The sequence below is a fragment of the Chenopodium album genome, chromosome 8 (genome assembly GCF_948465745.1).
Source record: "Chenopodium album chromosome 8, dcCheAlbu1.1, whole genome shotgun sequence".
NCBI classification, from domain to species: domain Eukaryota; kingdom Viridiplantae; phylum Streptophyta; class Magnoliopsida; order Caryophyllales; family Amaranthaceae; genus Chenopodium; species Chenopodium album.
In genome coordinates, this window is record NC_137841.1 from 15357722 (window position 1) to 15370206 (window position 12485).

General features: G+C 33.7%; 1 long non-coding RNA gene across 1 annotated transcript; it reads left to right on the plus strand.

Moving 5' to 3' along the window:
• Positions 1 to 234: 234 nt before the first annotated feature.
• On the plus strand, positions 235 to 7358 carry LOC145555852 (uncharacterized). Its single transcript, XR_014091593.1, has 4 exons — positions 235 to 428; positions 573 to 598; positions 1892 to 1955; positions 7042 to 7358. It is a non-coding gene; the product is annotated as an uncharacterized LOC145555852 (long non-coding RNA).
• Positions 7359 to 12485: the final 5127 nt, after the last annotated feature.

The following is a 12485-nucleotide window of genomic DNA, read 5'->3' on the forward strand; positions in this document are numbered from 1 at the left end:
CACAATTAGTCAAGTAGGCACACACTACTACAAAAAGAGTGATTTTTGGACGTAATTGGTTCGATGCTGTTGAAGTGGCGTCAGTGTATAATTTTTGGTTCCGTCTGTTCGCGACGCTTTTTGTAGTCAGAAATTTTCTCGACACGTAAAAGCATCGAGAAACTCACGTGTTATGCACGTGAGTATGGTTGCCCGCAATTTTGAATTTTTTTAATGAAATAATTAGCGGGTTTGTGTATTTTCACACTCAGTCGAATTAGGTTCCCAATTAAACTGCCCATCTATTCTGCTTTCCTCTAAACTTGGACTCCATCATCACTTTCATCAGCGACAAAAAAAATCACAAATTTTAGGTTAATTTCTGGGTTTTGCTTGCTAAATTTCAAGGAATTCGGGGTTTTGTGGCTCGTCACTTTCATAAATTTGAGGTATTAATTTACAATTTGCTGAACAATATTGTTGCTAGGTATATATCTCTATTGTTTTTGGCACCTAATATATCACAATTCTCTAAATTTTCGTTAAAATTGGGAATTATTTGTTTGCATGTCTTCGATTTTGCGTTGGTGAAGAACAAGAATCAATCTCTTATTGCGAGGTAATTTTTTGCCCTTAATTAGATAAATTAATTTCTTTTTATGTTGTTTTTTTTTTCGTGAATTATGTTTTTAAATCCAAGTTTTCATGTTTTTTTTTTCAAATTGTTTTTTGGTTTTTGTTATGATATTTATGGCGTTTTAGGGTTTTAGTTTGGAATGTTATGGGTTTTTTATATGAATATTATAGGCTTTGAATTTTCTTGTTTTTGATATGAATTTTGTAGGCTTTGAATTTTATGGGTTTTGATATGAATTTTATGGATTTTTGATTTGAGTTTCTTGTTTTTCTATGGTAATTTTGTGGCTGATGATTGCATTCTGTCTTCACATGCTCTACTCTTAGAAGCAATACTCATTCCCTTATAAATCATTAGACAACAACCCCAATACTCACGGCCTGCTGATGAATCAAGTCTTATTGTTAAGAATGTATAAGTTTGTTTGTTCGTTATTATGATATGTATAGAGGCAAGGCAGCAGTGTGAACGAGACATGATCCTAGGTTTGGGAACTTTGGATATAGTTGAAATTGATAATTGCTGATTAAATGTTATCCCTTGCACAAAGCTGGAAGTTTTTTGTTTAGTTTAGATCATTGTATTATTCTAATTTTGATAATGCCATTATGCTCTTCCTATATTGCTCATCTAATTTTGATTGTTTTTTCTGTATACTTTTCCATGTTCTCATATCTCTGTCTCTCATAGTCTTTTTCCTCACGAGTCCATGAAAATGTGGAAGATAAAAGCTACCTCCACCAAGACATTCTTGTAGTTTGGTAGTTTGGAAGCTGAAAAGGTCTTATTGAAAATTTGATTGTACTTTATAGGAATCTAATATCTATATTTATATCAGGTATAAGAAAATAATGTTAATTTATCTGTGGTAAATTGTTTTAGGAGAGTAAAAATAATTCCAAAAAGTAGACACGTTGATAAGGATACCAATCTGAAACACTAATGTTGGCTACAATCTAATCACTACTGCCTCCCCTAGCCTAGTTCTCTTTCATTGCCTATATTTTTTTAGCTCTTATTTTGAATCAAGAATCTCAAATATTGACAATTGCTCAGTGATGACAATTGCCTCTTAGAGATAAAAGTAAGCAATGTATGAATTTACATAATTGACAGAAATTTATGTGCAGAAAGCTTACTTCTAAGGTGGAACACTGTTAAATAACTTGTCATAAATGATTTGCATTATGTTTAAACAACTCTATGATGTTTGGAGGGAAGCATGAGGCTAAAAGTTTTCTTTATAAACAGAAATTTCCTTTGATGTTGTTGTAGTTGTAGATTTCTGGTTGAGAGTTACATTTTGCTTGTGGTTTTAGACAAGCCAAAGTTTATTAAGGTACGATTTTCATTGCATCAAACATCGATATATTCATAATCTTGTCTAATTTTGTTATGGTTGAGTAATTGACAGTAAAAATGCAGTTGTACATCATCCTGAAAGTCTCAATTTTATACATTTTATATTTAGTCTATATATGCAGTCCTAGTAGACTCCTATTGTTGTCTAGCAAAGATATATTACCAAAATGGATGTGTGTGAGTTAGTTGGATTTGAATAGCTTCATGCCTCGACTTACCTTTTTTTGTTAACTATCTACGACACTAAATGTAAGGCCGTGGACAATTGTATTAAGAAATTTCATAATTGTTGCATTTTGTCTTCCTATGAGCTCTCACTCATTCCCTTGCCCAATACTCATGACCTGCTACTGTATTGGTGCCTTGGTGCCTGTTTTCTATTTAAAATCTATGTATATCAAGGGTTTAATGTTGTATATTCTATTAAAGCCGGTGGTTATGAATATAGTGTTGTATACTCTATTTGTAAACTTTTTTTTTTGTTGTTGCATGTTTCTTTCTAATTTTCTTCTTTCACCCACAACAAGTTTGTAGGCTTGAATTACTTACTGTCATAGTTTTTGTTTGGCAATTAACTATATACTTCTTTGTAGACATGGATACTAGTTGGATTGATTTACCAAGAGGTGATCCTGGTTATTTTAAAGGTTGCATGAAATTCTTGGAACTTGCTAAAGAGACTCTTTTACCAAATACATGGGAAACTAAATGCCCATGTAATAAGTGCAAGTTAAATAAAACGAATTCTGTAGAAGATGTTGGAGGGCATATTTTATTTTATGGTTTTTATAAAAACTATAGAAATTGGATATTTCATCGTAAAGATGAAGGGAGTAAGACCTATGATCTAAGTGATGATCAAGTGAATGCAGTAGGTCGAGATGATATGGACGGGTTACTAAGAGAAGCTTTTAGATTTAATACACAACAAACCGACAAAACTCAAGATCCATCATTTAATGAACAAAGTATTGAGGATGACAATTCATATGACATGGATGAGGGGTTTACCATTTATCGTGAGGTAGATGATGAGTATCAATGAACATTCTCAAATGGAGAACAGGCAAAGTATAAAAATCTCATGGAAGCTTCTGAAAAAGGTCTATACGAGGGGTGTACTACTTTTTCGAAACTTTCATTTCTATTGCATTTGTTTCACCTAAAGTGTATGTTCCATTGGTCTACAGAGTCATTTAATAAATTACTTGAACTTCTAATTGACGCATTTCCCATTATTAAGGAGTTTCCATCGTCCTATTATGAAGGCATGAAGATAATAAATGATTTAGGGTGAGGATATGAGAAAATCCATGCATGTCCAAATGATTGCATGTTATATTGGGGCGAATTCGCAAATAAAAGTGAGTGTCATATATGTAAGACATCAAGGTGGAAAAATGTGAAAGGAAAGGAGGGTTATGTAAATAAAAAAGGAAAAGAAGCATGTAAGAAAGGCGAGGCAGCTAAAGTAATGCGGTACTTTCCCCTTATCCCTAGATTAAAGAGGCTTTACATGTCATCTAAAACTGCAGAGGACATGAGATGGCACTTTAATCGTAAGGATGATAAGATTCTACGACACCCTGCTGATGGCGAGGCCTAGAAAAAATTTGATGAAAAATATACAGAGTTTGCCGATGATCCTCGCAGTGTTAGATTAGGCCTAGCGAGTGATGGTTTTAATCCATATCGTCTTATGAACACAAATTATAGTACATGGCCGGTGGTCCTCATTCCTTATAATTTACCACCATGGCTTTGTATGAAACCATCATCCTTTATTCTTTCTATAATTATTCCTGGTAAATTTGGTCCCGGTATGGATATTGATGTGTACTTGCAACCACTAATCCATGAATTGAAATTATTGTGGGAAGGTGTTGATGCTTTTGATTCTTATAGTGGAAGCAACTTCAAACTGCGAGCAGCCCTACACTCTACTATTAATGACTTTCCGGCTTATGCTATGCTGTCAGGTTGGAGTACGAAAGGCTACAAAGCTTGTCCTTCTTGCACTCATTCTACTCATTCAGATAGATTTTGTGGCAAAATTATCTACACTAGGTATCGATAATGGTTGCCTATTGATCACCCATATCGTTCACAAGCTAATTTGTTTGATGGGAAAGAAGAATATGGTATTGCTCCGATTCGTACTAGCGGGACCGAAGTTTTGAAGCAACAAGAAGGGGTAAAGTATGTATATGGGAAGACAAAAAAAGTTCCTAAAAAAAGAGGGAAAAAAGCTGCCAATGAACTTGATGATTATTGCGATCCCGATGGTGATCATATTCTTTGGAAAAAGAAAAGTACATTTTTTGAATTAGAGTATTGGGAGCATAATCCTCTTAGACATAATGTAGATGTTATGCACATTGAAAAGAATGTGTCCGATATTTTATTAGGAACTCTTTTAGATATGGATAATAGTAGGGATGATGAGAGTGGCAGAGAAGCCCTAAAGAATTTGAATATAAAACCTCATCTATGGATCGACCCTCAAGGTTACATCCCGCCGACTGCATACACCATGTCTAACGAGGAGAAAGAACGATTTTTGAAAGTCTTGAAAAAGATGAAAGTTCCTGATGGATATGGATCTAATTTGCAAAGATGTGTAAATCTAAAGCAACGGAAACTTATTAATATGAAAAGTCACGACCATCATATTCTCATACAAGATATCCTCTCGGTTGCTTTAAGGGCGTCGAATGCCACAAGAGTTATTGACTTGCTTGAAGAGTTGTCTGACTTTTTTAAAAAGATATGTTCAACTGCTATAGATACAAGAGAATTAGATACCATTCAATCAAAGCTCTTGTTGACTCTTTTCAAGTTTGAAAAAGAATTTTTACCTACATTTTTTACAATCATGGTTCATCTACTAATTCATTTAGTAGAAGAGGTCAGACTAGGCGGACCGGTTCATTATAGATGGATGTATCCTGTTGAAAGGTACTTATTATTATTATTATTACTATTTTTACTATTATTATTCTTATTATTATTAATATTCTTTTTATTTGTATTATTTATTTTTATATAATAATTTTTCCTATTCTTTCACATTCACATACAAAATCGTTACTATAATTCAAGGTACTTGGCCTTTTAGAAATCTCACCAAGCAATAAAGCGCAACCGGAAGGATCTATAGCGGAAGGTTACCTTTTGTGGGAGACAATTGCATTTTGTTTGAGATATTTAGAAAGTGTTGAGACTATGTTCAATAGACCTAGAAGGAATGAGGATGGTGTATCAAACATTGACAACTATTTGTATAACTCTGGTGGTCGTGTTGTTGGAAAAAAAGAAAATGTCCGTTTGGATGATAGAAGTTTAAAGCAAGCTCATCGCTATGTTTTACTACATTCTGATGAACTAACCCCGGTGCTCAAGTAAGTAGCATTATGTTTTTAGTTAAAGCGTCCAATATATACTTGTTACTAACATAAAATTTACAATATCGATAGTGAGTTCCTAAAACTAAAGAGGCAAGAAAATGACGTTGGAAGAAGTCAAGCTGATGAATCTATTGAAAATCTGTGGATAATTGATGAATTTGCAGATTGGTTGCAAAGCCAGGTCATATGCTTTTACATTTAGGGTCTTTTTATTTTCATATTATACAACTTTCTAATTCTAACTTCATTATTCTCGAATTATAGGTCCATAATTTAGATGATAGCACGGTAGATGGAAAGTTAAGAAAAGCCTTAGCCGGTGGCTTGAGTAACCGCGGGAAAAGGATGAAAAGTGTTATTATCAATGGTTACAAATTTGATATTGTGGATCGTGAGCGATTTCGAGTAACTCAGAATTCAGGAATCATGGTGGAAGCAGAGGGTCATGAATATTATGGAAAACTCAAAGAAATTTTGGAATTAGATTATTATGGTTCATATAAGGTTTTATTGTTTCGTTTTGATTGGGTCGATATCCGTAGGGGTATCAAAACAAATCTGAATGGAAGTGTTCGTATCAATTTCTCAAAGTTGATGCACACTGGTCGATTTTTGCGTGATGATCCATTTGTTTTCTCATCTAATGCAAAACAAGTTTTTTATATTGAAGATGAGATACAAAAAGGGTGGTGTCATGTTGTGAAAACTAAGCCTAGGGACTTGTTTGATATACCTAAATAATTTGTTTACAACATTTATAATTTATTATAGATTTGAGTTCATAAATTTTGATGGGTGTGTATTTTTATATTTCATTTAGTTATTCTAATTCATCAAAGTTTGTATTTTGTCAACTTAATTTATGTTTCTGTTAACTAAATTCTATAACTGAAATTCAAATCTGAATTCAGTTCTGGATTTCAGTTTTGATTTCAGCTCTGAACATCAGAAATGAATTCTAGAACTGAAATCCAAATCTGAATTCAGTTTTGAATTCAGCTCTGAACATCAGAACTAAATTGCAGCTTGTGTGTGTGTATTTGCAAAATTCATTGGCTACAGTGTTGGGTTATTTTGTTGATTTTTTCTAAAAAAAAATTTTATCTGCTTCTCTGTTAGAACATATTGTCCACTTAATGTATCATTTCATGTGAAGTTTCAATAAAATTTATTTTTCTAAAAAAGGATGATGACTATAAAATGTGTGGGCAAACTTTGTTAATCTTTCTTGATGTGTTTACCTGTCTTCATGCATTTTATATATACTTGCTGGTGCTTTATGTTAAACATATGGATTAGGGTGTGTTCTAGAAGCCTAGAAGTGCTAGAAAACTTGATTGCAGTGACTACTTGGAACCTTTAGCTGAAGATGATTGCTTCTTTTGTGCTTTTTGGATTCCTAAGATTAAGTGTTGTTGTTCTTGTTTCTTAATTAAAGAGGCTTTTATGCATTTAACTCACTGTTGGGCTTCTTAACTGTGCTTACTATATTCAATACTTGTTTCTTATTTCAAATCTACTATGTTGCTCATTTTTTTTCTTATTTCATGGTTTCTTAATTTGGTTTTGAATCTTCTGATGACTAATCTTATTGTCACGCTTATGATAATTTTTTATTTCTGTTCTTTTTAATAACTTATTTTGCGAATTTATCAGGTAAAGTATGATGTACCGAAGCAAGAGAGCAAGGGACATACTTGCTGCCACAGCCAAGTCACAAGATCTAGTATCATCACAGACACCAATTATCTCTAATGCACATACTTCTTCTGCTGCTGAAGCTTCACAACCCACCAAAAAACAAGCTAGAAAGTCACCACAAACTGAGGTTCTTAAGGATGACAAATGGGGACCTTTTTCTCCACCCATTTCCACTACAAAATGTGACCACCCACCACCTAATAATTTAGGATCCATTTGGAAAAACCCTCCTGGTTCAACATTAAATTCAGTTAAGGAAGCGGTTACGCAAGGTCAGCAAAAAAAATACCCACCAGACATCTTTAGTCCCACCTAATATCCCACCTAATGTTCCACATTCAATTGCACCAGACTCATTGAACTCCCCTTCTACTTCTCACAAACCTCCTGAGCGCCCAAAACCTGCTACAAGAGGAATCCGAAACCGTGAAACAGGTGCTGTGAAAACTTCAGCTACAGCTCCACAGAATAATCATGAAAGACAAAAAAGTGGAAACGAATCAGAAGAGATCCCAAAAAAATGTAAGTCCTTACGACCAAAAGCACTTCCGGATTGGCGAGATGACATTGATTTTGACGACAAGGAGGAGGTTCTAACCATAGGTAAATGTTTTCTATTCAAAGTTGTCTGTTGATGCTTGTTGTTGTTGTGGTGTGATCCTGCCCTGTTGTTGTTGTTTGTTATTGTGAGGGAGGGGGGGGGGGGGAGGGGGTGGAGGCTAGCTTGTGTTATACGTGTTACACATGCATATGTATTTTAAATATCATTGTCAAACTTGTTCTAAATTAGATATATGAAATTGTTTATATCTTGAAACTTGTATTGAGCTGCATAATTAATTTTTCAAGTAAATTATGCTTGTTATGTCGAGGTACATGCTAATTGACATTTGAATTGAGTCTCTATGATATGCGTTATGTGCTAATGTCATGTTTGTTTGGTTTTTATTTTTTATTTTTTTTATTTTTTTATTTTTCCTTACTGCATCATGAGATCATATTTTGAGGCACACATATGATATGTGTAGCATGCTTTCGTTTTTGATTATGTACATGCTAATTCTATAACTGAAATCAGAACTATAATTCAAATCTGAATTCAGTTCTGGATTTCAGTTTTGATTTCAGCTCTGAACATCAGAAACGAATTCTAGAACTGAAATCAGAACTATAATTCAAATCTGAATTCAGTTCTGGATTTCAGTTTTGATTTCAACTTTGAACATCAGAAATGAATTCTAGAACTGAAATCAGAACTGAAATTCAAATATGAATTCAGTTCTGGATTTCAGTTTTGATTTCAGCTCTGAACATCAGAAATGAATTTTAGAACTGAAATCAGAATTGAAATTCAAATCTGAATTCAGTTCTGGATTTCAGTTTTGATTTCAGCTCTGAACATTAGAAATGAATTCTAGAACTGAAATCAGAACTGAAATTCAAATCTGAATTTAGTTTTGGATTTCAGTTTTGATTTCAGCTCTGAACATCAGAACCGAATTCCAGCTTGTGTGTGTGTATTTGCAAAATTCATTGGCTACAGTGTTGGGTTATTTTGTAGATTTTTTCTAAAAAAAAATTTTATCTGCTTCTCTGTTAGAACATATTGTCCACTTAACTGATTATTTCTTTTAACTTAATTTTGTTATTTTATTTAGATGCTAAGGGTAATACTACATTAGTAAGTGGTATTATTCTGCCAATTGACATACGGAGTAATAACGGTGTCCAGTACTATGTCGAATTCAATGATTTATGCCAGCCAATTAGGAAGGGTGGACATATTTTGGTTAAATTCATTAGTATGATTGCGAAGATGGAGTCACATTGTCCAGTTGGGGAAAAAGATTGGAAAGCAATCGACAAACATTTTAAAGGGAAAATAATTAAAGACATAAGAGTAAGTATATTCATCCCTAAGACATCCCTTGTCATTGCCTAAACACACATACTTAGACGGTCTCTTACATCTAATAGATTACTTACTGATTTATATTTTTAACTAATTATTTTTACTGAAGGACCGTTTTGTGATTCCACCTGGTGTGGAATATGACAACCAAGCTCTCAAGCGTTCCAATAAATGTTGGTGGCAGTTCAAATATTCTCTGAAACTGATTCATTACAAGCCACTAGAGAAGAAATTGGATGATATTTGTAATAATGTGCCACATGGAATTACCAGTAGTAACTGGGTTAAGTTGGTAAAATATTGGGATTCGGATTACGGGAAAGTAAGGACAATATTTACCTTATTGTTTATTCTATTAAACGTTATTTAATCTCTAACTAAAAAATCTGAAAATGTGATTGCATACTATGTCAGCATGCGGTAAAAAGGCACGAGCTTGTCAAAATCAGATTCATACATCTGGCTCTAAAAGTTTTGCAAACTAACAAGCTGATTATGTATGGAATATATATGTCATTTTATATTTACTTAGGATATTAGTAAGAGCAAAGCCAAGTTATATGCGTTATATACTATTATACACATATTTAATGCTTATTTTGCCTTATTATTTATAGGAAGATTAACATGGACAAAAAAATAAGCTTGTTAGCGCTGTGGATTAAAACCCATGCGGGTAAAGACGGAAAATTTCTTCCTGACACAATCACTCAAGATTTTGTGGTATGGTTTTGTGACAGATTTCTGGAATCATTTTCTGTAGATTTTGTGGTGTGATTTTGTGTTATTTGTGGTCTTACATTACTCCTAAATGTTGGTATAGGATGATGTTAAAGCTAAGGTTGAAGAGTTGAGGATGGTGCACCCTAAGATGTCTGAACAAGAGCTCGAAGATGAAGCATTTCAGCAAACTATGTATGGCAATGAGATTCCCGATCGTCCGGTGGGTTACGGACTAGGGGTTAAAAAGGGGGACATTTACGGAGTACGTGGTGTGTTAAGGAAGGAAAGCTATGGAAAAGTTCAAAAGAGGAGTATTGTGATGGATAGTGTTAAAGAAGAAGTGAATGCTTTGCACAAAAAAACTATACACTATCTCAAGAAAATGAAAAGCTGAAAGACGAGGTCGGACACAATAATCTTCTTCTTAAAGCGCTTGTTGGACAATTTTCTGAGATTGTAGGTGCAGTTTGTCAAGGGAATGCATCTCCGGGTCTTCTAAACAAAGCATCTGAATTCTTAGGAAAGGCAAAACATCAGGTAACAAAGTCACATTTCTCTTTATGTATGTGAAAGTCAGAGCTTGTGTGAATGCTTTCTTGTGATGTGTGTGTGTGTGTGTGTGTGTGTGTGTGTGTGTTCCCTGCTCCCCTGCTACTGCTTGTCTTGCTCCCCTGCTACTTTATACTGCATGTCTGCCCTGCTCCCCTGCTACTTGCTGTAAAGCTCCCCTGCTGCTTGCTGTAAAGATTGAATTAAGTAACATTTAGAGCCACTTTTTGGAGGAAAGCCCTCAACAAATCAAGAACTGAAATCCAGAACTGAATTCATATCTGAATTTCAGAAATGAATTCAGAAATGAATCCAGAGCTGAATTCAAGAAACTGAACTCAGAACTGAATGCAGAGCTGATCTTCAGAACTGAAAATCAGTTCTGGAATTCAGTTATGAATTGAAGCTATGAACATCAGAACTTGTGTGTGTGTGATTATATTTCAGAGCTTGTGTGTGTGTGTGTGTGTGTGTCATTAGATTTTGTCTTTTTGATCAAATTTATTTCTTGTTATTTCAACTATGATGCATTGATGTTTGTTGTTCTTAAGTGTTGTTGCTGTTTGCTTTTGTTAGTTTGCTTTTAGCTATCATCAATTTGACTTTGAGCTTTATTATGGCTGAAGTTTGGGGATTAAAATGTCTTTGTTGTTAGAGTTGTTACCTCCCCCATTTTGAATTTGTTATGTGATTATCCCCACTTTAATCCCCCATTTTGAATTTGTTATGTGATTTTAATCCCCACTTTGAGCTTTCCAACGATATAATATAAGCCCCATTTCGATGTATAATGAGGAAGTTATGGCCAAATTACTAAACTAGGCCCAGTTTGATCTTGATATGCGGCCCAATGATCTAGAGGAGGGCCTAATATAGATTTATCATTCCTAATGCAATTAGGAATGGTTTTAGTCTTCTAGATTCTTCTAGAAAGTTCTTTTCATTCCTAATTCAATTAGCATTGATAAATTGACTTTTGTTGACTTTTTAGAGTTTTAATTAAAATCAAAGAGCATTTTTGAGGGAAATACGATTTTATCCTCCTGTACGGCAATTTCTATCCGATTTTAAGAAAACGCGTGAATTTCCAGATCAGCGCCAAATGTCAGCTGTAGCGCCTGGCACTACGCTTGGCACCTAGCGCTAGCATTAGCGCCTGGCGCTAATGTTGGCGCCTGGCGCCAATAGCTAGCGTTGGCGCTAATTAGGTTTTGTTTGCGCCAGAACTCTATTTTGATATTTTATCTTTTTAGCTTATTTTCTTTATAAATAACGTGCTAAAAACTCCGTTTTGGATAACCTGTTTTCACCTACAATCATCTACAACCAATTTTCATTCATCTACAATCTACCAACTCTCATCAACATTCTCTTGATTATTCTCTCTCTCTCTTTTTTCTAAACTAGCTTCTCTCAAATATAAAAATTCCGCATTCATTAGATCTAGATACACCTAGCCATATTCGAAGTTGCCTTCGCCCTAGACGTGAAGGGTTTAGTTTCTGAGGGTTTGGTCTCAAATCTCTCTTTCGATTATTATTTAATTTTTTTGATTTATTATTTTCCTTGAAGTTACTAACGTGTGTATTTTGTTATTAGAAAGACGTACGAGGCATCAAAGTAAGTACTTTAATTGTTTTATTGATGTTATGATATAGAGTTCATGCTTAGGTTGTTATTTTAATTCCTAGTATCATGTCTAGGGTAAAATTTATACTAAGTATGATTGTTATGATGCCTTTTATGTTCTTCCTAATGTTTATGATTGTTAGTATCATGTTAGGGTTAAAGATTTGATTTTTATTGCTTAGTGACATGCTAGGGTTTGTTATTAATCTTGTTAGTATCATGCCTAGGATCTTGCTATTTTTATGCTTTAACATGATTCATGATTATTTTTATAATTGTTTTGATTATGATTATAATTTTATGATTATTATAATTATTATTGATTATTTATTATGTTGCTTGATATTAATTGTTATTGCTTGATCACACCTTTTATGCATGTTTAAAGGGAATTTGTACTTGTAATCACGCTTATATAAGATAATTAATAATCTTATTTAGGGTTAATATGATTATAATTAAAGTGATCGTCAATAATAGTTTTATTTGTGCATTAAATTCAACCAACATAGATTAAACAGGTTTAGGGTTAATCCTATTGATTACATGTTAGTCAGAAAGCGCACATGAATACGATCAGGATAAA